Here is a 26,192-nt window from a genome sequence, read left to right on the forward strand (position 1 = left end):
GCTTGGGTAGAGATGGATGGGGCTAAAAATGTCTGCCGTTAATCACTGACTTTACATTTTTATTGCCCCAATGTTTTTGTGAACAACAGCTGTGAATGACAAAGGACTGTTTTTGTAGCAAATAATTATCATACTGTATATTTGGACTAATGATGCTGATTACTAATTTGCTACTAATTTACTTTCTCCTTATATCTGTATTCCTATGATCCCTGTTCCATTGACTGCACACGAAAGCTCATGCCTTGAATAAACCTTTTCTGGTCATAGAAAGTAACCACTGTAGCATTTAGAACAGGTGTGATAGCATTTAGAACAGGTGTGATAGGTATTGCTCTGACAATAGTAACCAGGTTGTGGTGTTCTGTTTTTATTTTTTATTTTTATTGTATATAAAGCGCTTATGAAAGAAAGAAAGAGAAAAAGAAAAAACCAGCTGAGAAAGTAATTCTTGATACATGTAAAAGTATAGTCTGTTATTATCTTAAAGAAGAAGAAAAAAACATCGCATGTTAGTCCTAATCTAAAAGTTACTGTTGTCTTTCTTAGCCAAGTAATTGTTAATACTTATAAGGATACAATCTATTATTATCCCAAATAATATATAGTCAGTTCCCATCGTATTTTGGCCCTAACCTAAAGATTACTGCTGCCTTTCCTAAGAGAGACCAAGTAATTGCTTCACTGTTCGTCACATTCTTCAGGTGGTAGCAAAAGGTGGAATTGTGCTCTTTTCCATGATGTATCTGCTGACAGGCCTTGAAGTATTTGTGCTTCTTCCTTGTTGTCAGGTCGCACAAAGATATCTCTTGATTGCTTCCTGCATGCGGTCGCCTTTAAGTAGACTCTGTATATTTTGTCAATCCGAATCTCTTCCTCCTCTAAATAGTCTTCCAGGCTTTCGGTGCTTTCCTTCCTTAAATCTGTTTTCCCAGATTCTTAGCTCTCCTGTTGATTAACTTCCAGACACTGAATTCTCGTTTGGTGTGTTGCTGGCTGAGTTGTGTTTTCATCAGCTGTTTTTTTCAAACCGTCGATTCTGTCTGAGAGCTCTTTCTTGGTGTCTTGGATTTCCTTTTCAACCTTTTTGACTGCTTTCAGTATCTCTGAGTTCCCTTCGTATAACAAATGAAGGAACTGTGCCTTAGTTAATTATTCCATAGTTCTAAGCAGTCACTTATTATAAGCAGAAAGTATCGCGAGGTCTTGCGGGAGTTCGGGCGATCAAAAATTATCAGTTTGTCAATCTCCGTGTCAAGTCAGCATCCCCCATTGAACTCTTTCCAACAAACCTTTAAATTCTTTCATTTCTTTAAGCTCTTTCTTTGTTTGTTTAATGAGTGTGTTTATCTGGCTTCCTCCCATCCGGAGAAAGGATTCCCTTGTAAATTGGTTAGGAGGGTAGGAGGAGGGCTGGTGTCTGGCTCCAAAGAATAAGAGAAAACTCACAGTCTTTACGCCGCCAACCTTCCCAGACTTCGGCTCCTGTCAGTCTGGTAAGAGATAATCTGGGAAGAATGCAGGGTCAGCTGGTCGTTTCAAGCTTAGAAAGTTGTTTACGTCAAGGACGCCATCGTGACCTTGAGCACAGGCAGCGACGATCCAGAGAGCTCAGTCTCTGGGCATCTGTAGGACCCTCAGGGTGCTGTTCCTGGTTCCTGGGGCGATTTGCACATCTGCTCAGGTCTGCCAGGTGCATTTGCTGCTGACCCCCTGCTTGGCTCAAGAGCTCGTCACGGACCGAACTAGCACAGCGCCATCTTCAGTCATTTTCCCAGGTTGTGGTGTTCTGAACCAACTGGAGTTTCTGAGTCCTTTGTGGAGGCAGCTCCATTTATTTTTTTGTTTATTCTGCCATTCCCAGCAGTGGCAGAATTGCATTGCAATGGTCCAGCCTCATGATCTGCATGGGGAGGTCAGTCATAGCAAAGTAAGGGGCCATCTTCAGAGCTAAATGAACCTTTTTCTTTTTCTTTAGCTGCCTTAGCTTGCTTTTTCAGCAATAATACTGGATCCAGAGTAACCCCTAGGCTCTGTGAGTATCCTCTGAACCCCATCATAAGTAGCAAGACAATGCCCTTCAAGACATCAACCTTCCAATCTACAATACCTCCTTTTTGCCAGATTTCAGCTCCAACTTGTTCTCCTTCAGCCATTTAGCCAGAGCAGTAAGGCATTGACTCAGGACCTTCACAGCATCACCAAGTGATTTAGGAAAAGTAATATGAGTCATCAGCATATAAAGACACAAATCATTTCCATTAAGGGCTTTATATAGAAATTTAATTGCATGGGGAATAAACCATTGCAATCCAAAAGGTGATCTATACTTACCGATCAGATTTCACAAATGTGGGTCCCTATCCCATGGACTGTTCTTCTATAACCATATTCACAGTCAAGGTGGGATTAGGTAGGAGACAAAAGTGGGAGGGAGGGAAGGACATAACAGGAGGAATAAGGAGACCTTTGGAGGAGGCAAAATCATGTTATATGTTTACATAAGAAGTTTGGGTTGGATCTCAGAGGTGCAAAGTGTCCCTGAAGACAGATCTTTTTCTGTGGGCCTGTAGTAGCTTTCAGCATTACCTCAGTTTTTCAGCATCTCTACTTGGAGTGCAATTGTGTGGGAAGAGAAAGAACAGGCCTTAGTCAGCATCCTACACAAGCACCACCTATGTCTCACCTGTTACAACAGCACTCAACTAGTTTGTGGGGAAGGTGAAATAGTAGCTTACTTCTTTAAAAAGTTATATAAAAACACAACTAAAAGGAGTGGTGTGGGAGCAGAAATTGTGGTGGCAGTTGTGCGATAGGATCGTCAAAAAAGGGACTCGATTAAATGGTTAACATCATCATCATAAGAATTCTCATAGATATCTGCCAACAGGGGCAAATAATTAAAATACATACGAATTGAGTCAAAAATTCAAATGAAATTCAATGTTGATGTCTAATTTTTTCCCCTGTACATGTCTGCTTTGAAGTTGAATATGCTTGGCAGCCACTATTTCATCCTTCTGTTTTAAAAACAAAACAAAAAAGCCAACACCACCAATCTTGAATCGCTGAATCAAACCACCAAATATGAGAAATTAGTTCACCTCACTAGAATAAAACAGATGGAAAGATGAAGAGAAGTCTTTATAGGAAATCTAGTAACACATCCTGTGGATAAATAGAACACACTTTGAGAAATGATCTCTTTTGAAAAAGAACAAAACAATGTGTTTTCTCTTATAATTCCTTTAATGATTTACCCAAGAATACTCAAATTAGTCTGTATTCATCCTTGGTGTGCACTGTATTTAATATGTTTGCATCCTGTTTTCATTCCTGACCTATGGGACTCAAAGTGGACTCACACTTTAGGTCGCCACTCTGTATAAATGCTCATGGGGGAAATAAGCCAATTAAATAGCAAGTGAGGAAGCCTGGGTAAAGCCTGTCAACTATAAAAGAGAGAGACTTGAAACTAATCAAAGTTGAGCACTTAACCTGGAAGAAGACTCATCTGAAGGACTCTGGTTGATTTAATGTACTGTTGAGCTTTATGTTACTGAATAAAGGTACCCAGGAAGGGAATATAACCTAGAAAATAAGCAGTTTCTTCAGAAGTTTTTTCAAACACTGAACATTATTTTCCCACTAATATTTGAAAAAGTCATTTAGGAGATTTAGGCCCAGGGAACTGTGGAGAGCTCTTAAGTGCCCTTGGATGTAATTTTAACTTTCTTCAATCTTTCTCATCATTTCACCTTTGGCACATTTTGAAAAGATAACCAGAAAGCAACTCTTTGTTGTTTTTATTCACTGTCATCATGTTCACCCAATTTTCAGTGGATGTCACTCTTTTAATTTTAACTCAAGTGCAGGTATAGCGAATTCTAGTCAAGATGTGAAAAAGTAGCCATTTAATTTAGCGGGTTAAAAAAAAAACTGTCCTAGAACTATCCCCCAAAGGAACTTATAGAATTTTATTTATACTCCCATATGCATATGAAACTCAAAATGGAGACGATGAATGGAATGGTAATAATAGTGGAAGTAGCTGGGATTGGCAAGAGGCTGCATGAGAGATGCTATACAAACAGCTGGATTTTCTGAGGAAAAAAATCATTATAGTTGCATGTTTGCGCTTTGGGGGAATTTTTACCATGATTGTTTAGTTTTGGGTACAGACTCCCCCCAAATCAGAGCAATAGGTCCAGTTTTACAGACCCCTAAGTAGATGGTACAGATTCAGAGGAATCCACTCATTCCTAAAATGGAAGTAGCAGGAGAACTCCAGTCAGTCACAACAGTTTTTTAAAAAAAACTATCTGCATTTTTCTACTTTTATAGTGACTGACAGTAATTTTTTTTTATATTTCTACTAAAAAAATCTGTATTTGCTATCCTTCTTTGTAGTGGTCTGTTTGTTTCCTTTTACAAAATGAAAGTGGCTTCCTTTGCATACCTCCCATTATTTTCTGATGGTCTACTATTATAGGGATGTACTAAAACAAATTACAATAATGTCTATTTATAGGGCCCCATAGGGGCCAGCCCAGTCTGGGGGCACCCAGCTTTGCTGGGTGCTCCTGGATTAAGCCCAACCTGAACTAAAGTCCAGGCACTGGTCATGTCCTAGACACTGGCTGGACAGTGCTCCTCCCTTAGTGCCTGTTCCCAAATATTACAGGCACTAATGGTTACAGATTAGATTTCTATACCACCTTCCCATACGGCTCAGGGAACAATGGGAGAGGTCGGATGTCTGAAGACCCATTGAATATAATGGGAGCCAGGAATGCCAACTGCCTTGCATAACCTCCAGTGAAGCATGTTACATCACACAAAAGTTGCAATCAAATTGGGGGACAAATTACAAATTACAAGACCTGGAATGATAGCATCCAGAGTAGAATGACAGTCTGGGTGGGGAAAACAGTGTCAAGAGTGAGACAACAGCCCATTGGATTGTAATCAGTGTTCTGGCAGCTGTCATTCCCATCCCAGAGCAGTTTATTGATCCGAGATTCCATCATTCCACTCTGGGGGCTGTCATTCCAGTTCTAAAGCAAACTTTCCCATCCCAGGGGCTATCATTCTGCTCCGGGGGATGTTATTCTAATCACAGAACACTTGTTCTACTCCCAGGGGCTATCATTGTAGTCTGCGGGCTGGCATTCAATGCCCAGGGCAGTCTATCTGGTTGCAGTCATTATCTCATGGCTTTCTGGAGGTCCCAGGCCCTCAGACTGCAAGTTTGGCATCCAGCTGGGTGAATGTTTTTTTCCAGTTTTAACCCTGTCCTGGTAGAATGCCCAACAGATAAAGGCCCAGGCCCTGTAAGTCCACTCTAGGCTTCACACAGCTTTTCCATCAGGATGTATGGCAGGATGTATGGCAGGAAACCTCGCAAAAAGTCTGCCCAAAAAGACATCAGTGTTTTTTTTCTGCATTTGGAGCTGGTTTTGCCATGGAAAAGCCACAACTGTATTCTTTATTATGCACAGCATTCCTCCCTCATAGCAGTCACTACATCTTTTCAGTGCAGTATTTAAAACTAGCTTTACAATAACTTTAATTTTACAATGGTTATGAAGATGCCTGTTTTTGCATGCATAAAAAGTAGCATGTTTTTGATCTCCTCCCCTGTTCCACCATCACCAATGGGGGAAACAGACAGCCTTTGTTTGTTGCAGACCCTCCCACCTCTGCTATGACAACCAGCAAAAAAATAATTTATTCATTCCCTCAGGGGCATTTGATTTCAATCTACTCTCTACAAGGAACAGCACACCTCAGAGGGGGAAAGGTTGTCGTGTTTTCAAAAGACTGTGTGCCCCAATAGAAATTCCTTTTTGAGGTCCCTGTGTCCACGAACTACAATTCCTATAAAGCCCTGCTAGCAGCATGTGCTAGAGTGGTGGTCATATGACATGGCCTGCTAATGGGAATTTAGCACAAATGAGGAATTACCCCCCCCCCAATATTTGTCATGCATAATCCTTGTAGAGAAACACAACCATTTTAAAAAATTGTGATTTAAAAGGGTCCATGTGCTGGCTTCGATGAAAACCTTTGCATGCATAACCCACCCTGGTATTACCCAGTTAAATATATTTTGGGAGCTTAATACTAGATCCATCATTATCAATTGTAAATTGTTTGCATTTTATGCTCTGTACTAGAGGTACACCTAGGAATGCAACAGGCACTAGTGCCCATTGCGGAGCAGCCCTGCTGCCAAGTAGGGCCAACTCCACAGCACCCTGAAGTGTGCCCGACTCTCCTCCTACCTGCTCTTAGGTGGACTGGAGGCCACAGGAGAGCTGAGGTCTCACTTGCCAGGGCAGGGCTAGTGAGAGGGCCCAGCTCTCTTCCCTCCCTGCTCTTGGGTGGACTGGAGGCCATGGGAGAGTCAAGCCCAGACAGACAGCAGGACTGCTGGGGCAGGCCCTGTGTCCATGGTGCCATCTGATGACTGGTGACTTGCCACATAGCTGGGTTGCTGAATAGTTGCCCCCCCCCCCAATGCAGCTTACCATTCACGAAGCGGGACCAGCTCTTTTCCTGGCAGGAAGGAGGGAGGGCAGGGAAAATTCACCTCAATTGTCCCTCAGTGGAAAAGTGCCCTCTCCATATTTGGTCCATGTCCCTCACTGAGGGCCAATTGGGGCAGGCTTTACCTGGTGCATTATCCGCATGCAATCTCGGTATTATCTTGGCTAGAGATAAACATTTTATACTGTTTTAACTATATTACCTCTGTTTTAATATTGTTGTGAACTGCTCTGAGCAGTACATCCTTTGAAATGATACATAAATCATTCTACTTTGGGATACTCTCAAGAACTCACCCCCTTCCTGTTGGTCTACCATTATTTCCTGCAGGGGATATGAAGGGGCAGGAGTGGCTGTTTATCATCCAGATGACACCAAAATCAATATTCTGACTCTATATATATCTGACTTGATTCTACCTGCCTCTAGATTGTTTCCAAACGGATATGCTTTATTGAATTTATATTTAGTTATGATAATGGGGTTTTACTGGGACAACTTCAGAAATCTCTTTCATGTCACTGAGGCTGTTTGGGAACACATTTTTACTGGGTATTTGGGTAGTTGGTGCTGAAAGAATAGGTCCAATAGGCCCAGAAGGGAAGGCGGGGGGTGGGGGAGAAACATCCTTTTCATGTTCTCACAGAAACTCATGTCAAGGTCTTGCAGGAGAGCATCAAACAATTTCTCTACGAATAGCAGGAACTCTAGAGTAGACACAGGAAAAGTGTCCCTTGTTTTCTGGGTCGCTTATAGTTTTGCACAAAGATGCTTTGGCTGTAAGCCAACTTTGCATGAAAAGTGAGAGCCTGGTAGGGAGGGGTGAAATGGACAGCTGAGGTAATATGAGGGCAAGGGTGTCAATGACACCTGTTATGATTGCAAATATATAGATTACCAGTAACAACTGCACTTTGCATTTACTTAACAAAACAGGCTCACACTATTTTAACTGACATGTTATATGTGTTGTCTGATGAAGAATAATAACCAAATAATAAAGAAGGTCCCAATCAAGAAACTTTAATTTATCTACAAAAATATTACCTGGGATTATAAAAACATGTTTACACCAAATTTGATGATAACACTATATAAGGTTATTGGGGTGGTGCATACACCACTAGTAAGTTTCATGCCAAGGATACTGAATAAAGAACCTTAAATGTAAATCACATGGTAACCATGGTTCCTTCATGCCAATTACATCTCTGGTGCTACCCAGTCCCTTCCCCCAAATACACACCAAATAAACTGAAACTTTTAATCTCGAGACTGAATTTTCACAGGTGAGCAAAAGGTCTGACAAGGGATTCAGGTGCCACCCATTCTGGATGGGTTGCATTCCCCTTGACAGGTCTGTAGTCTGTGAATGCTCTTGGACTCACAATGACATAAAGGCCTAAACCTAGCACAGTTGCTCTACCCAAAGTTTCTAGGATATACTAATACAGTAACAATAAGCATAACAATAGGTACAGAGGCAAGGTCCACAAACTGGAGTCAGAAGTCACAGGTTCAGTCCAAGGGTCAGGGTCTGGAGGATCAAGGGTTTGAGGGTCCAGCTCCAGGGGTGGAACCTGTACAAAATGGAGGGTCTGGGTCCCAGGCTGTAGGAACAAGCACAGGTTACCAGCAACATGGTGCAAAGCAGCAAGTCAGGATAGGGCAGGTAAACTTCACAGAGGCATAGTAAGCAAAGTGGCTTGAATACCATGCCTTGCTCAGCATGTTCTTTATCTGTCATCTTTGTCAACTCATGCCCTGAAAGTGAGATGTCACTTCTTACAGCCACACAGGTACAGATCTTTATTGTTTCCTTATCAGTTCTGGTCCTGCACAGACTCCATTCCAGTAATTAACACTGATCATTGCTGAGCCATCAAGTGTCTACGGCACCTTCTCCCTAGAGCTATCAAGCACCCTCTTCTCCTCCTATGTTCTGCTAGTTCAGGAGAGGCTGGACCAAGACATATGAGAAAAGGTTGGGGAAGCTTGGTCTGTTTAGCCTGGAGAGAAGACAACTGAGAAGGCATCTGATAACCATCTTCAAATCTTTAAAAGGCTGCCATGCTGAGGATGGAGCAGAGTTCTTCTCTCTTGCCCCGGAGGGACGGACCAGAACCAATGGGATGAAATTAATACAAAAGAAATTCTGTCTAAACATCTAGAAGAAGTTTCTGACAGAGTGGTTTCTCAGTGGAACAGGCTTCCTTGGGAGGTGGTGTGTTCTCCATCTTTGGCCTGGATAGCCATCTGATGGAGAGGCTGATTCTGTGAAGGTTCAAGGAGGCAGCAGTTTACAGGGGTTGAGTGAGATGGTTGTGAGTGTCTTGCATAGTGCAGAGGGTTGGACTAGATGATCCAGGTGGTCCCTTCCAACTCTATTATTCTATTTTGCTAAGAGATGAAGATGATGACCTCTGTGGTATCTCTCTTCTGAAAGACTGAGAAGTCTGGATGTGACTAGGAAGTATTCTCACCTCCTGATACTTTGCCCATTGGGTCTGTTGCTGTACCCAGCTGCTCAGCTGGGGAATCCAGGGATGTGGGGCATGATTCTTCTGATTCCTCCAATGAGGAGGAGGTGACAACTGGCTGCCCCTATTGCTGGACAGACAAATGGCAACTTTGACAACTGAGCCAGCTGGGCTGGAAGACAGAACCCCGACGAGAGCTTCTGGAAGGTGTTTTTAGCTTTTCCTAAGTTGCAAACTTTTTGAGGATCATTAAATGAAGTTGCATTGTGAAAAGACAAAGTTTAAGGGGGGGGGGGGACTTGTAGCCTCTGGAGAGGAGTCTTTTTATCTGGGTATGTTGCTCACTGAGCAAGGTCTGTTTGCCTGGGGCTGATTGCAAGCCCCACTCTATTCTGCTGCTGCTGGGAGATGGGAACTGTGAATTGTAAGCCTCCATCTAGGTAGAGATGTGACAGTCAAAGGGCTCTTGGTCTGTGGTTCCTTTAAACCACTAACCAATCACAAAGGTAGAAAATCAACTGGGGAGTGGGGGCTATCCAGTGTTTTTCAGAGGATGCAACATGTATGATTATATACCTACTGGGTGAATATCATGGGTATCTGCTTGCATAGTATTTGGTTCTCATGGAGCAGGTGTGTTCCCTTGAGGTTAGGGTTACTAACTTAGAGAAGCTGAGACAGAGAGAGAGGTTTAGGGAAGACACCCCGGAGAGACCAGAGTAATTTCATTCCCATGCTGTTGCCAAGAGTGAGTCTTTTAAGCAGAAAATTTATTATTATTATTGTTATTGTTATTATTAAAATTTATATGAGGTATTATCTCCAGTTTCCAGAATGTCAGGTGGCAATCCCAACATACATTTATGAGAGTGTAAAAGAAGGAAATAATATAAAAATATTATCAGGTACACACTGCCACAGCTTTTTTAAAGCTTCAGTACAGAATTCATCCCAATTTATTTATTTTCAAAAAGATTAATGACATGAGCACCCACCAGTATGGTTATTTGCATTCCTATTGTAAGAAGAACTGGATTTATTATTCATGATATATCTTGAATCAGAATATAACTTGAAAATCAAATGCATAGTTCTTCATCTATTTCAATATATTGTCAGCAATTTTGTGGTAAGAAAAACCCACATGAAATATTGTATATAAAGAATACTGTGCATTGTCTTTTTTGCCTTTGATTTTGTACTCTCCTGTCATATAACTGACTGTAACATTAGCTTACCTTTTCTCACTTTTGTAGCTTTCCTTGAAGGCCAATTCAAACTTGACTGTTCATATTGTTGCTCTTCCTTCCCTCTGTCCATTTGCTGATGATGTTGCAACTAATTCAGCATTGCTTGAATACAATAACATCAGGGCACTAGGGCAGCAGTCTGCACAGCAATGAGGAAATGTCCTCTGGAAACCATAAAGGTCATATTTGTGACCAGATGATTCGGGGAATGCTAACTTTGTTCAGATATTCTGACTGAAATTGTGACTAGCTCAGTGGAAATAGAATACAACTGCTTCAAAAGTTAGACCAGCTGCTTCCTCCTCAGGCTGAGTTCCAAAATGTATGTTCATGAAGATACTGAAGCAGTGAGGGGTTTTCTCCTGCTGAGTTTGTGTTAAGATGGCCTAGATTTGGTGACAGAAGACGTTAGCTAGAGAGTAGGGGAAAGCTTCTGGCTTTATTGAGTGAACAAACACATCTGTACACAGCCCGTGGCGCCACGGGCGCCACGGACTGTATAAAGGAGTAAGGGGTAGTGGGGAGGAGTTAGGGCGGGACCGGTCCGGGATAAAAACTCGGAGGGGCCAATCAGGAGCCGCGAAGCGGCTCCTGATTGGCCCCTCCAAGTGTCCATCCCGCCCGAAGCAGGCAATGGGGAGCCGCGCGAAGCGCGGCTCCCCATTCCCTGCTTCACCCGCACAGCGACAGGTAAGCGCTTCGGGGGCCGTTCGCCGCTGGGGGAGGGTGGGGGTGGTGGGAGCCGGCCTTCTCTGGGCGTCCGGAGCGCCCTCGCGGTAGCGAGGGCGCTCCGGAGGCCCAGAGAACGCCGTTCGCCGCTGGGGGAGGGTGGGGGTGGTGGGAGCCGGCCTTCTCTGGGCGTCCGGAGCGCCCTCGCGGTAGCGAGGGCGCTCCGGAGGCCCAGAGAACGCCGTTCGCCGCTGGGGGAGGGTCGGGGTGGTGGGAGCCGGCCTTCTCTGGGCGTCCGGAGCGCCCTCGCGGTAGCGAGAGCGCTCCGGAGGCCCAGAGAACGCCGTTCGCCGCTGGGGGAGGGTCGGGGTGGTGGGAGCCGGCCTTCTCTGGGCGTCCGGAGCGCCCTCGCGGTAGCGAGAGCGCTCCGGAGGCCCAGAGAACGCCGTTCGCCGCTGGGGGAAGGTCGGGGTGGTGGGAGCCGGCCTTCTCTGGGCGTCCGGAGCGCCCTCGCGGTCGCGAGAGCGCTCCGGAGGCCCAGAGAACGCCGTTCGCCGCTGGGGGAGGGTCGGGGTGGTGGGAGCCGGCCTTCTCTGGGCGTCCGGAGCGCCCTCGCGGTAGCGAGGGCGCTCCGGAGGCCCAGAGAACGCCGTTCGCCGCTGGGGGAGGGTGGGGGTGGTGGGAGCCGGCCTTCTCTGGGCGTCCGGAGCGCCCTCGCGGTCGCGAGAGCGCTCCGGAGGCCCAGAGAACGCCGTTTGCCGCTGGGGGAGGGTGGGGGTGGTGGGAGCCGGCCTTCTCTGGGCGTCCGGAGCGCCCTCGCGGTCGCGAGAGCGCTCCGGAGGCCCAGAGAACGCCGTTTGCCGCTGGGGGAGGGTGGGGGTGGTGGGAGCCGGCCTTCTCTGGGCGTCCGGAGCGCCCTCGCGGTCGCGAGAGCGCTCCGGAGGCCCAGAGAACGCCGTTCGCCGCTGGGGGAGGGTGGGGGTGGTGGGAGCCGGCCTTCTCTGGGCGTCCGGAGCGCCCTCGCGGTAGCGAGAGCGCTCCGGAGGCCCAGAGAACGCCGTTCGCCGCTGGGGGAGGGTGGGGGTGGTGGGAGCCGGCCTTCTCTGGGCGTCCGGAGCGCCCTCGCGGTAGCGAGGGCGCTCCGGAGGCCCAGAGAACGCCGTTCGCCGCTGGGGGAGGGTCGGGGTGGTGGGAGCCGGCCTTCTGTCGGCCCCGGCTGCGGCCTCGCCCGGCGAGCCCGCTCCCGGGGCCGACAGGACGTCGTGGGAGCCTTTGGGGAGGGTGGGGGGGCGGGAGCCTCCCTTCCCAGCCCACCTTTTCCCTCCGGCTTCTGCCGGGGCTGAGCTCTCCCTCGCACCCGCGACGGAGATCTCCGCCCCGACAGAAGCCTCCTTTCCCAGCCCCCCTTTTCCCTCCGGCTTCTGCCGGGGCTGAGCTCTCCCTCGCACCCGCGAGGGAGATCTCCGCCCCGACAGAAGCCCCCTTTCCCAGCCCCCCTTTTCCCTCCGGCTTCTGCCGGGGCTGAGCTCTCCCTCGCACCCGCGAGGGAGATCTCCGCCCCGACAGAAGCCCCCTTTCCCAGCCCCCCTTTTCCCTCCGGCTTCTGCCGGGGCTGAGCTCTCCCTCGCACCCGCGAGGGAGATCTCCGCCCTGACAGAAGCCTCCTTTCCCAGCCCCCCTTTTCCCTCCGGCTTCTGCGGGGGACGGGCTCTCCCCCCCAGCCCATCTAGCGCCCATTTTATTTAAATTTAAAATGGGCTTGAAATCTAGTGAACATATAAAGCAGGGGTAGTCAAACTGCGACCCTCCAGATAGCCATGGACTACAATTCCCATGAGCCCCTGCCAGTGAACACAGTGTGACTACCCCTGATATAAAGCGTTTGTATCCCATCTTCCTGCCATATATCTAAGAAAAATTCCTCCAGCATCACCATGTAAATAAATTCCAATAAAATATCACTGCCAATTAAAATCAATACAAAACACATATAAAAACAACAGGAAAAAAACCCTTTAAATTTCTAAATATATGGTGAACCCTGCTGCACAGAAAGAACTTATAACAAGTGGAAAACAAAAGAATTATAATTACAAATGAATGAACATGAAAGGAATGGTCTTTTAAAGAAAACTGGATGGAAAAAAGTGAAAAGAATTGCTTTTCTTGCTCACCCCTATTAATGGGTGACTTTTTCAGAATCTCCCATGAAGTTAGCAAATAGCCAAGCCATGTTAACAATATTGTGGCACCACTTTTCTTTTTAACCTCAGCTGGACTCTCTGAGAAGTGACCTAGAGGTATGTGCCTCTCTAATTCATTCTCTGAGCCACTTGGTCCTTGCCTTCAGACCTTTCTGGCACCCATTAAAGTTTTATTGACTTATCTTTCACCATTTTAACAGCAAAGTGGATGAGGAAATTCAAATGTCAACCTGAAGCATGAGACATGGCAAGTGAAACACAACCTTGAGTCGATTTATGGATAGGAAGTGATAGTCTCTTTCTGTTCATCATAAGAGGAAACTCTCCATTTCCCATAAATAATCTACCCAGTAACTTGGAGTCAGGTAAGTCATATTGTCCAAATGAAAAACTTGTTTACATGATCAGGGACATGATTACTAAAGATCTCAGACTGCTGCAAAAATACTTCCTTGCTCAGTGTGTCAGAAATCAACCATTCATATGTTTTGTTTTGTTTTTAAATCAAGTTATAACCTGCATATCCAAGAATATGTATAAACTGCCCTAAATGGACCAGACTGCTCTCCTCCCCAGGCCTGAGTGCTTCCTCCAAGCAATGTCCACGAAAATAAGCTTCACTAAAAATGAATGGAAGAGATTTCCATAAAATTGGTTTATGATTGGGGCGCAAAGCTCTTAAATAATGTGGGGTTTTCCTTTCTGGTTTCAACATATTTCAGTCTCTTAATCTACTAGTTGTACAAATGAAATGAGACAAAAGTTCAGTATGTTTATGAGAACGATCCTTAGGTGTCAACTCTGTTATAATATAACACTTTGGCACTTACCTATCCATATAAACTTGACTTTTATTTTTATTTTTTTTAAATTTGATTTGATTTCTATACTGCCCTTCCATATGGATCAGGACGGTTTACATATAACATCTTAGAGGATACATGGAACGAGTCAACATACAACATAGTCAATATACAACAATAACAATACAACAGAGGTTCTAAACAACTTCAGTGGTCCCAACAATAACAACATAACAAGCTAACCTCCCTAAAGAGGTTAGGCTGCTTCAGGCCATGGAGGGGATGTCAGAGGTGGGGGGGGACCTGTGGTTGGTCTCAGGCAAATGCCTGGAGGAGGAGCTCCCTTTTGCAGGCCCTGCGGAACTGTGGGAGTTTAGGCAGGGCCCTGATCTCTTCAGGGAACTCATTCCACCAGGTGGAGGCCACAATGGAAAAAGCTCTGGCCCTTGTTGAGGACTGACATACTTGTTTGGGGCCAAGGATCACCAGCCAGTTGGCAGTGGAGGAGCATAATGATAATAATAGGTGGAGAGACGGTCTCTCAGGTACATTGGGCCCAGACCGTGTATGGCCTTGAAGGTAAGAACCATGACCTTAAGCCTGATCCAGAATTCAGTTGGGAGCCAATTGAGTTGTTGAAGTATAGGCTGGATATGAGATCTCCATGGTGTGTTGGTGAGATTCCTGGCTGCTGCATTCTGCACCAACTGCAGTTTCTGGTTCAAGGATAAGGGTAAGCCTGCATAGAGCGAGTTGCAGAAGTCCAAAATAGAGGTGACCGTTGTGTGGATCACTGTGGCTAGGTGGTCTGGTGCCAAGTAGGGCACTAGTAGGTTGGCTTGGTGTAGGTGGTAAAGGTGGCTCTTGGTGTAAGAGCCTCTTGTGGCGCAGAGTGGTAAGGCAGCCATCTGAAAGCTTTGCCCATAAGGCTGGGAGTTCAATCCCAGCAGCCGGCTCAAGGTTGACGCAGCCTTCCATCTTTCCGAGGTCGGTAAAATGAGTACCCAGCTTGCTGGGGGGTAAACGGTAATGACTGGGGAAGGCACTGGCAAACCACCCCGTATTGAGTCTGCCATGAAAATGCTAGAGGGTGTCACCCCAAGGGTCAGACATGACTCGGTGCTTGCACAGGGGATACCTTTACCTTTACCTTTAGGTGGTAGAAGGCCAGCTGCGCTACTCTTGTGACCTGCACCTCCATGGAGAGGGAGGCATCGAGGATCACCCCCAGGTTTCTGGCAGAGTGGGCTACTGTTAGATGCACTCCATCCAGGTTAGGTAGGCACGCTTCCTCTCTTGGTCCCTTCTTACCCAGCCACAGGACCTCCATCTTTATAGAGTTGAGCTTCAGACGATTCTGCTTGAGCCATTTTGTCACTCCTTCCAGGCATCTGGCTAACATTTCTGGGGGGAATCGGGGCGGTCATCCTTTAAGAGGAAGAGCTGGGTGTCATCTGCATATTGTTGGCAACCCAGCACAAACCTCCATACCAGCTGAGCACGAAGGTGCATGAAGATGTTAAATAGAATAGGAGAGAGGCAAGCTCCCTGTGGGACTCCACATGTGAGCTGATGACAGTTAGATACTCTCTCACCTATTTCAACCCTCTGTCCGCGACCCCGGAGTAAGGAGATCAGCCATTTGAGAGCTGTTCCCCGTATCCCAGCATCGGCAAGGTGATAAGCTAGGAGCTCATGATCTACAGTGTCAAATGCTGCTGATAGATCTAATAGTATAAACAGCGCTGACCCGCCTCAGTCTAGCTGGCAATGGAGGTCATCCATCAGGGCAACTAGTGCCATTTCCACCCCATGGCCAGGCTGGAAACCCAACTGAAATGGGTCAATGGCTGTAGTTTCCTCCAGGAATGCTGATATTTGGTCTGCTGCAGCCCTTTCAACTAACTTCCCCAAGAACGCTAACTGCGAGACGGAGCAGTAGTTGTCAGGCTTCTGCGGGTCAAAGGATGGTTTTTTGAGCAATGGGCGTACCACTGCTTCTTTTAGTCCTTCTGGGAATTCTCCCATTGCGAGAGAGAGAGGTTGATTATTTCTCGAAGGGGGCCCCCAAATCTTATGTCCGTTGTTTTTAGGTGCCATGATGGGCATGGGTCTAGTGAGCAAGTGGTTGGCCTCATTGTGTTAGCATCCTTTTAAGATCATGTATGGTTAGATTCTCTAAACAGCCAGTGAAATACGCAGATTTCTGTATCACATCTGAGAGATGTTTTTGCCAATCTAGTTGGCACAATTAGAAAAGAAATCCCTTCAAATGAGAACCTGGCAAAGATGAACAAAATGCCAGGTGCAGACTTTATTCACCTAGGACTGTGTGCACTGGTAACAATTTGGGTGGCTGGATGCTCATCAGCTGTGAGCAGGCATGGTGAGTATCAAACTTCTGTTCACCATATTTTAGTCAGCCAGTCCTGGCTTCTTCCTGTTTTTCTTAAATTTTAGAAAAGTGGAAAATGGATTATATAATATAATTGTGTATATCTTCAAGTATTTAAAAGGGCGCCATATTGAGGATGGAGCAGAATTGTTCTCTCTTGCCCCAAAGGCACAGACCAGAATGAATGGGATGAAATTAATTCAAAAGAAATTCCAGCTAAACATCCGGAAGAAGTTCCTGACAGACTGGTTTTTCAGTGGAACAGGCTTCCTTGGGAGGTGGTGGGTTCTCCATCTTTGGAAATTTTTAAACAGAGGCTAGATAGCCATCTGATGGAGAGGCTGATTCTGTGAAGGCACAGGGGTGGCAGGTTACAGTAGATGAGTGATTGGAATGTGAGTGTCCTGCATAGTGCAGGGGGTTGGGTTGGACTAGATGACCCATGAGGTCCCTTCCAACTCTATTATTTCATGATTCTATGATTCTTTGATTCTATGAAAAGATGCAATGAGCCTAAGGAAGCCAAGGTGGTTCCATAAGCAGTTGTCAAATGATTTGAGGAATAAAAAAGTGTCATTTAGGAAATGGAATGATCGCCTTATTACCAAGGATGAGTATAAACAAATAACCAATAATTGTAGGAAAAGTGTTAGAAAAGTTAAAGCTCAATATGAGCTTAGGCTAGCAGGAAGTGCTAAACATAGCAAAAAAGGCTTCTTTGGTTATATTTCAAGTAATAAAAAGAGTAGGGGCTTGGTAGGACCATTGTGTGGACAAGAAAGTAAAATTATAACAGATGATGAAGAGAAGGTTGAAGAGAGAACCTCTTCAGTAAGTAGTGCAGTGGGAAGGCAGGGCCAGGAGGAGGAGGTAGAGTGCTTCTGGGCATGAAGGTTCCACATGGCAAATATTTGTGGAGACTTAGACAAACAGTGGCACCCCCATCAAGTGGCCCTGTGTCACCAAGCATCACTAAGTTCTGCCCTTCTACTGCATCACCAACTCCCTCCCCCTGCTTGATATGGCACCGAATAGATTAGGTATGCTGTGGGGCAATAAACATAGGGCAGTTGGCTCTCACCTCAGATTTCTCTCTCCCACTTCCCGGGAAGTAGGTCATATCATAGAAAGAAGGGTGGCGGCGGGGGGGGGGCCTTTTGGTTCTGCTACTGTCAACATATTTGATAAAAGCACATCATTCTTTCTACTTTGCTCTCCCTTACTCTTCAACCTTGAAGTGAAGTGGAGAAAATGGAGAGGCAAAACAAATACGTCACTGGTTTCCATAGTGCCCCCAAAGACATATGAAAAAATCGTATCCATTCATTTATTTTAATATTTGTATCTCATGATTTGAACAGAATCAGTTATGAGCTCAAACACATTTTTGAGGCAGCCAACACATCCATTAGAGCAATAAAATACTGGTTTAAAATAACCATGTCACCTCCTGTACAGCTGAGCTGTAGTTACTGAATTCATTTTGTGTACAAATGTGTTTAGCAATTGTCAGCACTCATCACAAGAACATTCTTGTGAATTAGGACCCTTTCTCCTTAGTCTCATTGTCCTTCCATTCTCTTAATGTCTCACATGCCCGGCTGTGATGAACTGCACTTTTAAAAGCTTACAAGTGCTGTGCAAACAAATAAAGGACTGTAAAAGGTTAATTCTTTATGGAGCCAGAGAGCCTTGAACGACAGTCTGTTCTAAGAAATCTAATTGGTTAGCATCGGCTGAGCAGAGAAAAACTTCTGAACTGGAAGCTGAGGAGAATCCAGACCATTCCCACGTGAGGAATTTGCCTTTGGACAGCCTGGTGGGTTGCTGGTGGGTTTTAGTCCTGCTTCCACATGATGTCGTCAGCAACCCAAGGCTGTGCAGGGCGTGGTGTGAGTTTTGGCCACATTTGCCTCACAATGAGGGGAATTGCCAAAACTGGATTTGCCACTCCTTATGGCACTTCACATTGTGGAGCAACCAGGGTCAAGCCCATGTGGATGGAGAAATGTGTGACAGTCTTACTAGCATTGTCTCGCCCTTGTAACTGCCTTCCCCTCTCTGTTTCCTGCTCACAAGATTTTTTTTTAATGGTGTGATCTGTATTGTTGTGGGACCGCAAAGCTACATTCACCAAAATTAGAATAAAATGTTCTGTTCATTGTCCTCATCTGTTTTGGGATCGGGCTGCCAAGACACATCCCTATTTGTGTTTTCTGGTGTTTGGGTTTTAACAGAAAAAGGGGGGGGGGGCATGTGATGAAGCAGCCCTCTGCCGATCAGCTAGGCATCCATGCTCCTCATTTTTAAGCCTTCCTGTTCAGACATAATCACTCACTGGGGTCCAGGTATCATGGCCAGCCTTTCACAAATCTATCCAAATGTAAATAGAGACCAAAATGCCACAAATCCCCTAATTGTGTGTGGGGGGGATGCTTTATTGTTTTAGCATTTCTTCATAGCAACACTGAAGTGCCATTTTTTAAAATTAATTTCAGTGCTTGGGGGGAGGGCAAGGAAGATTGCGTCCACAAAACAACCGCTATTCTGTGATTGGTGGCTTGCTGTGATTGAGAGGGGGGAGACATTTGCTTTGTTTTCCCTTACCACCTCATCAAAAGGCAAAAAGCCACAATGAGGCAGCAAGAAAACATAGGAAAGGTTTCCCATCAGGAAGCTTGCAAACGGCTTCCAACCGCATGTTTACAAGCAGGAGGTGGCACGAGTTTAATGCCTCCATGTAGAAATGGTTCTAGTGTGAATTCAGCTCTAGCCAAGAAGAGTCAAGAATGGACAGATTTAGAATTTAGTCCTGACTCAGAGCAAAGGCCAAAGCTGAGAGTGAGCTAAGATTGGCCAGGAAAGCCCACTGTAACAAGAAAAGATTTTTCAGTTATGTGAGGAGCAAACATAAAGTAAAGGAAGCAATAGGCCCACTATTGGGTGCGGATGGACAAACTCTAATGGAGGATACAGAGAAAGCAGAAAGGCTCAGGGCCTATTTTACATCTGGTTTTTCCCCCCACAAGTCAAAGGGTTTAGGCACATCTAGAGATGGCAGTAGCCAAGAGATAGTGTCTGGGTGGCAGGTTGACATGGACAGAGAGGTTGTCGAGAGGCATTTAGCTGCACTGAATGAGTTCAAATCCCCTGGGCTGGATGAAATGCACCCAAGAGTGCTCAAAGAACTTTCCGGAGAACTTGCACAACCCTTGTCCATCATCTTCAGGACCTCTTTAAGGACTGGAGATGTCCCGGAGGACTGGAGGAGAGCAAATGTTATTCTGATCTTCAAAAAAGGGAGGAAGGATGACCCGGGAAACTACAGACCAGTGAGTCTGACCTCTGTTGTGGGGAAGATAATGGAGCAGATATTAAAGGGAGTGATCTGCAAACATCTGGAGGACAATTTGGTGATCCAAGAAAATCAGCATGGATTTGTCTCCAACAGGTCCTGCCATACCAACCTGGTTTCCTTTTTTGACCAAGTAACAGGTTTGCTGGATCGTGGAAATTCGGTTGATGTCGTTTACTTGGATTTTAGCAAAGCTTTTGACAAGGTTCCCCATGATATTCTGATGGATAAATTGAAAGACTGCAATTTGGATTTTCAGATAGTTAGGTGGATAGGGAATTGGTTAGAGAACTGCACTCAAAGAGTTGTTGTCAATGGTGTTTCATCAGACTGGAGAGAGGTGAGTAGTGAGGTACCTCAGGGCTCGGTGCTCGGTCCGGTACTTTTTAACATATTTATTAGTGATCTAGATGAGGGGGTGGGAAGGACTACTCAACAAGTTTGCAGACGACACCAAATTGGGAGGAATGGCAAATACTCCAGAAGAAAGAGACAGAGTTCAACGAGATCTGAACACAATGGGAAAATGGGCAAATGAGAACAAGATGCAATTTAATAAAGATAAGTGTAAAGTTCTGCATCTGGGTCAGAAAAATGAAAAGCATGCCTACTGGATGGGGGATACGCTTCTAGGTAACACTGTGTGTGAACGAGACCTTGGGATACTTGTGGATTGTAAACTAAACATGAGCAGGCAGTGTGATGTAGCGGTAAAAAAGGCAAATGCCATTTTGGGGTGTAACAACAGGGGCATCACATCAAAATCACAAGATGTCATAGTCCCATTGTATACGGCACTGGTCAGACCACACCTGGAATACTGTGTGCAGTTCTGGAGGCCTCACTTCAAGAAGGACGTAGATAAAATTGAAAGGGTACAGAGGAGAGCGACGAGGATGATCTGGGGCCAAGGGACGAAGCCCTATGAATATAGGTTTAGGGACTTGGGAATGTTCAGCCTGGAGAAAAGGAGGTTGAGAGGGGACATGATAGCCCTCTTTAAGTATTTGAAAGGTTGTCATTTGGAGGAGGGCAGGATGCTGTTCCCATTGGCTGCAGAGGAAAGGACACACAGTAATGTGTTTAAACTACAAGTGCAATGATATAGGTGAGAGCCAGTTTGGTGTAGTGGTTAGGAGTGCAGACTTCTCATCTGGCATGCCGGGTTAGATTCTGTGCTCCCCCATATGCAGCCAGCTGGGTGACCTTGGGCTCACCACGACACTGATTAAACTGTTCTGACCCAGCAATGATATCAGCGCTCTCTCAGCCTCACCCACCCCACAGGGTGTCTGTTGTGGGGAGAGGAATGGGAAGGTGCTTTGAGCCTCCTTCGGGTAGGGAAAAGTGGCATATAAGAACCAACTCTTCTTCTTCTAGATATCAGGAAAAAAATTTTCACAGTCAGAGTAATTTAGCAGTGGAATAGGCTGCCTAAGGAGTTGGTGAGCTCCCCCTCACTGGCAGTCTTCAAGCAAAGGTTGGATACACACTTTTCTTGGATGCTTTGGGCTGATCCTGCGTTGAGCAGGGGGTTGGACTAGATGGCCTGTATGGCCCCTTCCAACTCTATGATTCTTTGATTCTATGATTCTAATTAACACAAACAGGAGAACTGGAGATTCTGGCAAGGACAAGAAGATAGTAAGACAGGGACTCCCATTCAGGCCAAGGAAAGGAGATATATCTTCTAGAGAAGGGGTATTCAACCAGCAAATGCTGGCAGGGGCTCATGGGAATTGTAGTCCATGGACATCTGGAGGACCACAGGTTGACTACCCCTGTTCTAGAGAAAATAGAAAATTCCTTACCCAGTCAAATAAGGATCCCTGGTGACTGCAGGGATCCGTGGTCTGGTGTGATTAGAAACTGGGGTTTAGATACTGGGGACAGTGTACAAGCCTTATGGAAACCAAAAGAGTCAGAGAATACTCATCAGAGAATACTCAAAGAAAATGTTTGGGGAAAAGACTGGAAGAAAAGCCTCTCACAGAAAGATTTAAGTCACTGTGAAAAGCTTAATAAATACCCATAAGTCTGAAACATAACACTCTAAAGTTTGTGCATATACTGATTTTACCTCAGATATTTTACTCATGAATTTACCTGACCTTTCCCCTCTATATTATTTTGTTATTTGTGATTTTAAAATGCCTTGAGTGCCATTTAAGATAAAGAAGGCTCCTAATCCTTTCCTCAGGTACCTGGGCTAAGTCAACAGCCAAAATATTGTACTGTGACAGGGTGGAAAAACCAGGGCCATTCTGCACCCTGAAAATGTAGTGAAAGGGTTACCTCTTGCAGACACTTTTTTCTTTTTTGACATTGTTTTCACAATGTTGTCAGTATCCAGCATTCCCGCAGCAAACCAGAAGCTACATCTTCCATTTAAAAGTGGTAGTTGGGGAATAGAATAAAGAGGATTCCCCCAACTATTTTGTGCGGGAGGAAGCAGAACAACCAGCAACCACTAGTGAAATGGCTGTGCATAACCAAAGTGGCCAGAAGTAACGTGATCTCTGACTCTAGCACTTGCCTTCATGGCCACCTCCCTTTCCTGTCTCCCTTGAATGGCGCTTTTTTTTTTTTTGTAGCAAGCTGCCTGGAGCAACCAATATGCATTTGTCCATAGAAGCAGAACAACAACAACAACAACAAAATCCCACCCACCCGTTGGCACACAAAACATGCCTTTCAGCCCCCCAAGGAAAAATTACTTCTGTTCATCTTCAAGTGTCAAACTTTCAAAATGGGCTGGCATTAAACTATGCACTATGCATCCATGATTATATGCATAGGCATAGCAATGGAGAAGTTTTACTTTTTAAAAATAGATCACTTTCCCTTTAAAGCTAGCTGATTGGTTGGCTGCCATGACTGACAGGCAGGGGGAAACTCGCTGGTATTGTGAGTCCCTCTCCGCAGCCATTTTAATCAGCCGTGCGGAGTCTCTGGAAGTGTCAGAAAGCAGGACAAGAAAGTGAGAGAGTGAGAAGGTGAGAAATGGAGGGGGAGGAGCATGGGTTCTTTTATAGTGTTAAGCAATTGCAGTTGCTTAAAGCTATATTCAAAATGAAGAAAACACATTCAGCAAAGAAGAAAACACATTGCTAGGGTACCTCAGTCAGCAAAGGGAAAGCGAAATGAAGGGGAAGTCTTGTCATCATATCCCCGTTGCCATTTGTTGGCAGGTTCTGGCCATAACATTACAACACTTTCCCATTATACATACAATGGCATGTCAGACACTAATAAATAAAATCATGATGAGTTGCCACAGCAATAGGATTAAACAGAAGTAAAATGATACTAAGAGGTAGCAGCAGCTGGGGGGGGGACCTAATTGCAAGAACATTTGGCATGAGATATTTTGTGGGGATAATTTTAACTACTGTGTATATGCCAATTTCTAAGCAAATTTCCAAATGAGAGGCTATTTGCTATAGCCCTAATCTCTGGCTTCAACCCAAAGTTAACTCCACACTCCTATAGATGTCTGTAGTTCTTTTTAAACTCCTTGTATATTGAAAAGGAGATTACAGTGTCAGTTCACTTATTTAAAGGACATACATATAATTATCTCTGGGGATTTTTTTGGTCCAGCTGAACTTTCCCCCTTTGTTGTTAAATAACAGGGTGAATAATCAAGTGCAAGTTGCGATGCCTAGCTATATTAGTCTAGAATGTATTTGCAGTGTGTTAAAGTGTTTTCAATTACCTTCTAATATACCCCAGGGAGACTGGGAGAATGGAAGGATATTTGGAATAATGAGTTTAAATTATTTAGGGTCCCCCCCTTCTCTTTTATTATGTGGTTTTATTAAATTGAATCTTTGATCAGACGTGTTTGACAATATGAGCCAGATTACATCAAATGAATTATCTTGGTCACAAATCAAAAGGCAAGGAATAACTCACATTAATATGCAAATTCCACTTTTCACGTTCTGCAAACAAGGTAGCCACTCAGTCCATTATTAAACTCAGTGGTTAGACCAGTGGTTGTGATATATTGTCATCCAGAAGAGAAATGTAATTGAGAGCTGGTGAGAAGAAAAGGGAGGTGGAGAAAGTTTAATTTCTGTTCAGCCCAATGAAATGATGATAAAACTGTTCCAAATGTAATCTAATTTAGACTTTGGCAAAATGTAAAGGTTTTTGATTAGAACTGTGAAAGATGCTGATGAATCCTTTAAACTGGCTGAGATATAAGAAAATTGCCATCTGCCTGAATTGTATCTGTATTCTCTCAATACGTGTATAGTTGTATTTTCCAATGCATGCATGAATTCCTCCGAATCTTGTGAGCTTTTCCACTGAAAAGTCTCCATAAACATTTAACAAATTAGTTGGTTGAAAGAACTAGAATAAACTAGTGAGTGGTCACATATAAAAAGAACTCATTGAAGTTGAAAATGAATAATATTGGAAACAAATTCTGCGTGGTGCATACCACAGCTTAGCTGGAAAGTGTGCGCTGCCCTGCTGGGTACCAGTTAATTACAGCCTTGGCTGGGAAGCTAAGACTGAATTGGAAGGCAGGTTCAAAGTCAAAGTCCAGTCCAAAGGGTCTAAGTCAAGGGAGTCAGTTCACCAAGGAAGGTGGGGCAGAGAGTGATGTCAAAGCCAGGCCAGGGTCATTTGCAAGAGGAAGTGCCAAAACCAGAGGAAGTGCCAAAACTAAGTATTTGAAAGGTTGTCACTTGGAGGAGGGCAGGATGCTGTTTCCATTGGCTGCAGAGGAAAGGATGCACAGTAATGGGTTTAAACTACAAGTACAACGATATAGGCTAGATATCAGGAAAAAAATTTCACAGAGTAGTTCAGCAGTGGAATAGGCTATCTAAGGAGGTGGTGAGCTCCCCCTCACTGGCAGTCTTCAAGCAAAGGTTGGATACACACTTTTCTTGGATGCTTTAGGATGCTTTGGGCTGATCCTGTGTTGAGCAGGGGGTTAGACTAGATGGCCTGTATGGCCCCTTCCAACTCTATGATTCTGTGATTCTATGATTCATACCAGGGTCGGGAGCCGGGGACAAAGTCAAGACAAGCTGGAGACAAAGTTTAAGTAAGGAGTCAAAACAGAATTCAAAGCTGAAATCCGAAGTCAAAGCCAGTCAGGAGTCAGGAAGCAGTCGAGCAGAGCTTCACCATAGTGAAACAGAAGATGAAAGCATTTCGGAAGAAAGGCAGGGAAATACACACATTGCACCCATGGAGAACCTTGTCTCAAGGTTCTCCTAAAATACACTGAGGCTGGGTGGGGTAGCCTTCAGGCAAAGGACTTACAGCTGGGTCTAGCCTTCATCTGAGGAAGGAGCTGCACCTGGACTCCATCTAGATTGACAGTGTGCTGACAGGCATTCTGACATCCTGACAGCTGTCAGATTTGCACACTATCAACTTTGTTGCCCTGCCTGCTAGTCTTCTAAGATAGCTGGGGTTTTGTCCCATGGCTTCACAACATGGGGCTGGATAGCAGCCTGGCTGGGATCAGGCTGCTTCTCACCTGGAGGATTGACCTGGCCTTGATCCCCAATGCAGTCTTCGCTGACAGGATCGCCAGGTGGTCCTGGGAGATTGCTCAACCCTGGCAGCACACCTGGGTCAGCTATGGCCTCTGGAGGCCCCCCTGGAGGGCCAAAATTGCAACTGGTGTGGGCGTAACATGGTATATTCATGACCATTTGAACTTAACCAAAGCAAATGAAGGCAAACAATCTGAAGAGAAAATGAAGAGTTGAATGTATATGTACATTTGGATGGGAATTCTTAAGAACACGTTGGCCAGTTGAATAATATGTTAGCTGAGCTTCTGTTTTCCTTCCTATTGCATGTATCTGAATCTGGCCATGGACAATGGAAAGGGAGCCCTTGACCCTCAGTCCATGGCTTGTAGCCTGTGGTCCTGCAAAAGCTGTCTCATTCGATCCAAAGCAAGTCCTGAAGATGGTGCACTGAAAAATTTTGCTTCTACATTTGTGTGTTTGGTTTATATTTTAAAAACTTTGAGTCTCTGGGGGAAAATAGGCAAAAATCAACTGGATTATTTTAAAGGAGAAAAATTGTTGGCACAACATTTTAAAAAGTCCACACATATTGTGGCAGTTAATTTTATTTATTTATCTGTTATTCCATGTATTGTTGTATCAATAGCTTGTGAAATATACATTAGAATAAATGTCCTAACCTAATTAGTGTTCCTGTTCTATCTAGATTGCTGAACAGCTCAGGCATGCCTGATCTCATCAGATCTTAGAAGGTAAGTCTTGGTTAGTATTTGGATGGGAGTCTTCCAAGGAAAACTAGGGCCATAATGCAGAAGCAGGCAATAGCAAACCACCTCTGAATATTTCTTGCCTGGCTACCAGACAATGCAATAATTGTAGGAACTCCTAGTTATATTACTCACATGTCATACAATAAATAAATAAAGAAATGGCTGGTTGGCTAGTTGACTAGCCACTTGAAATTTAAAAAAAAA

The sequence above is a fragment of the Paroedura picta genome, chromosome 1 (assembly GCF_049243985.1).
Source record: "Paroedura picta isolate Pp20150507F chromosome 1, Ppicta_v3.0, whole genome shotgun sequence".
Lineage (NCBI taxonomy): Eukaryota > Metazoa > Chordata > Lepidosauria > Squamata > Gekkonidae > Paroedura > Paroedura picta.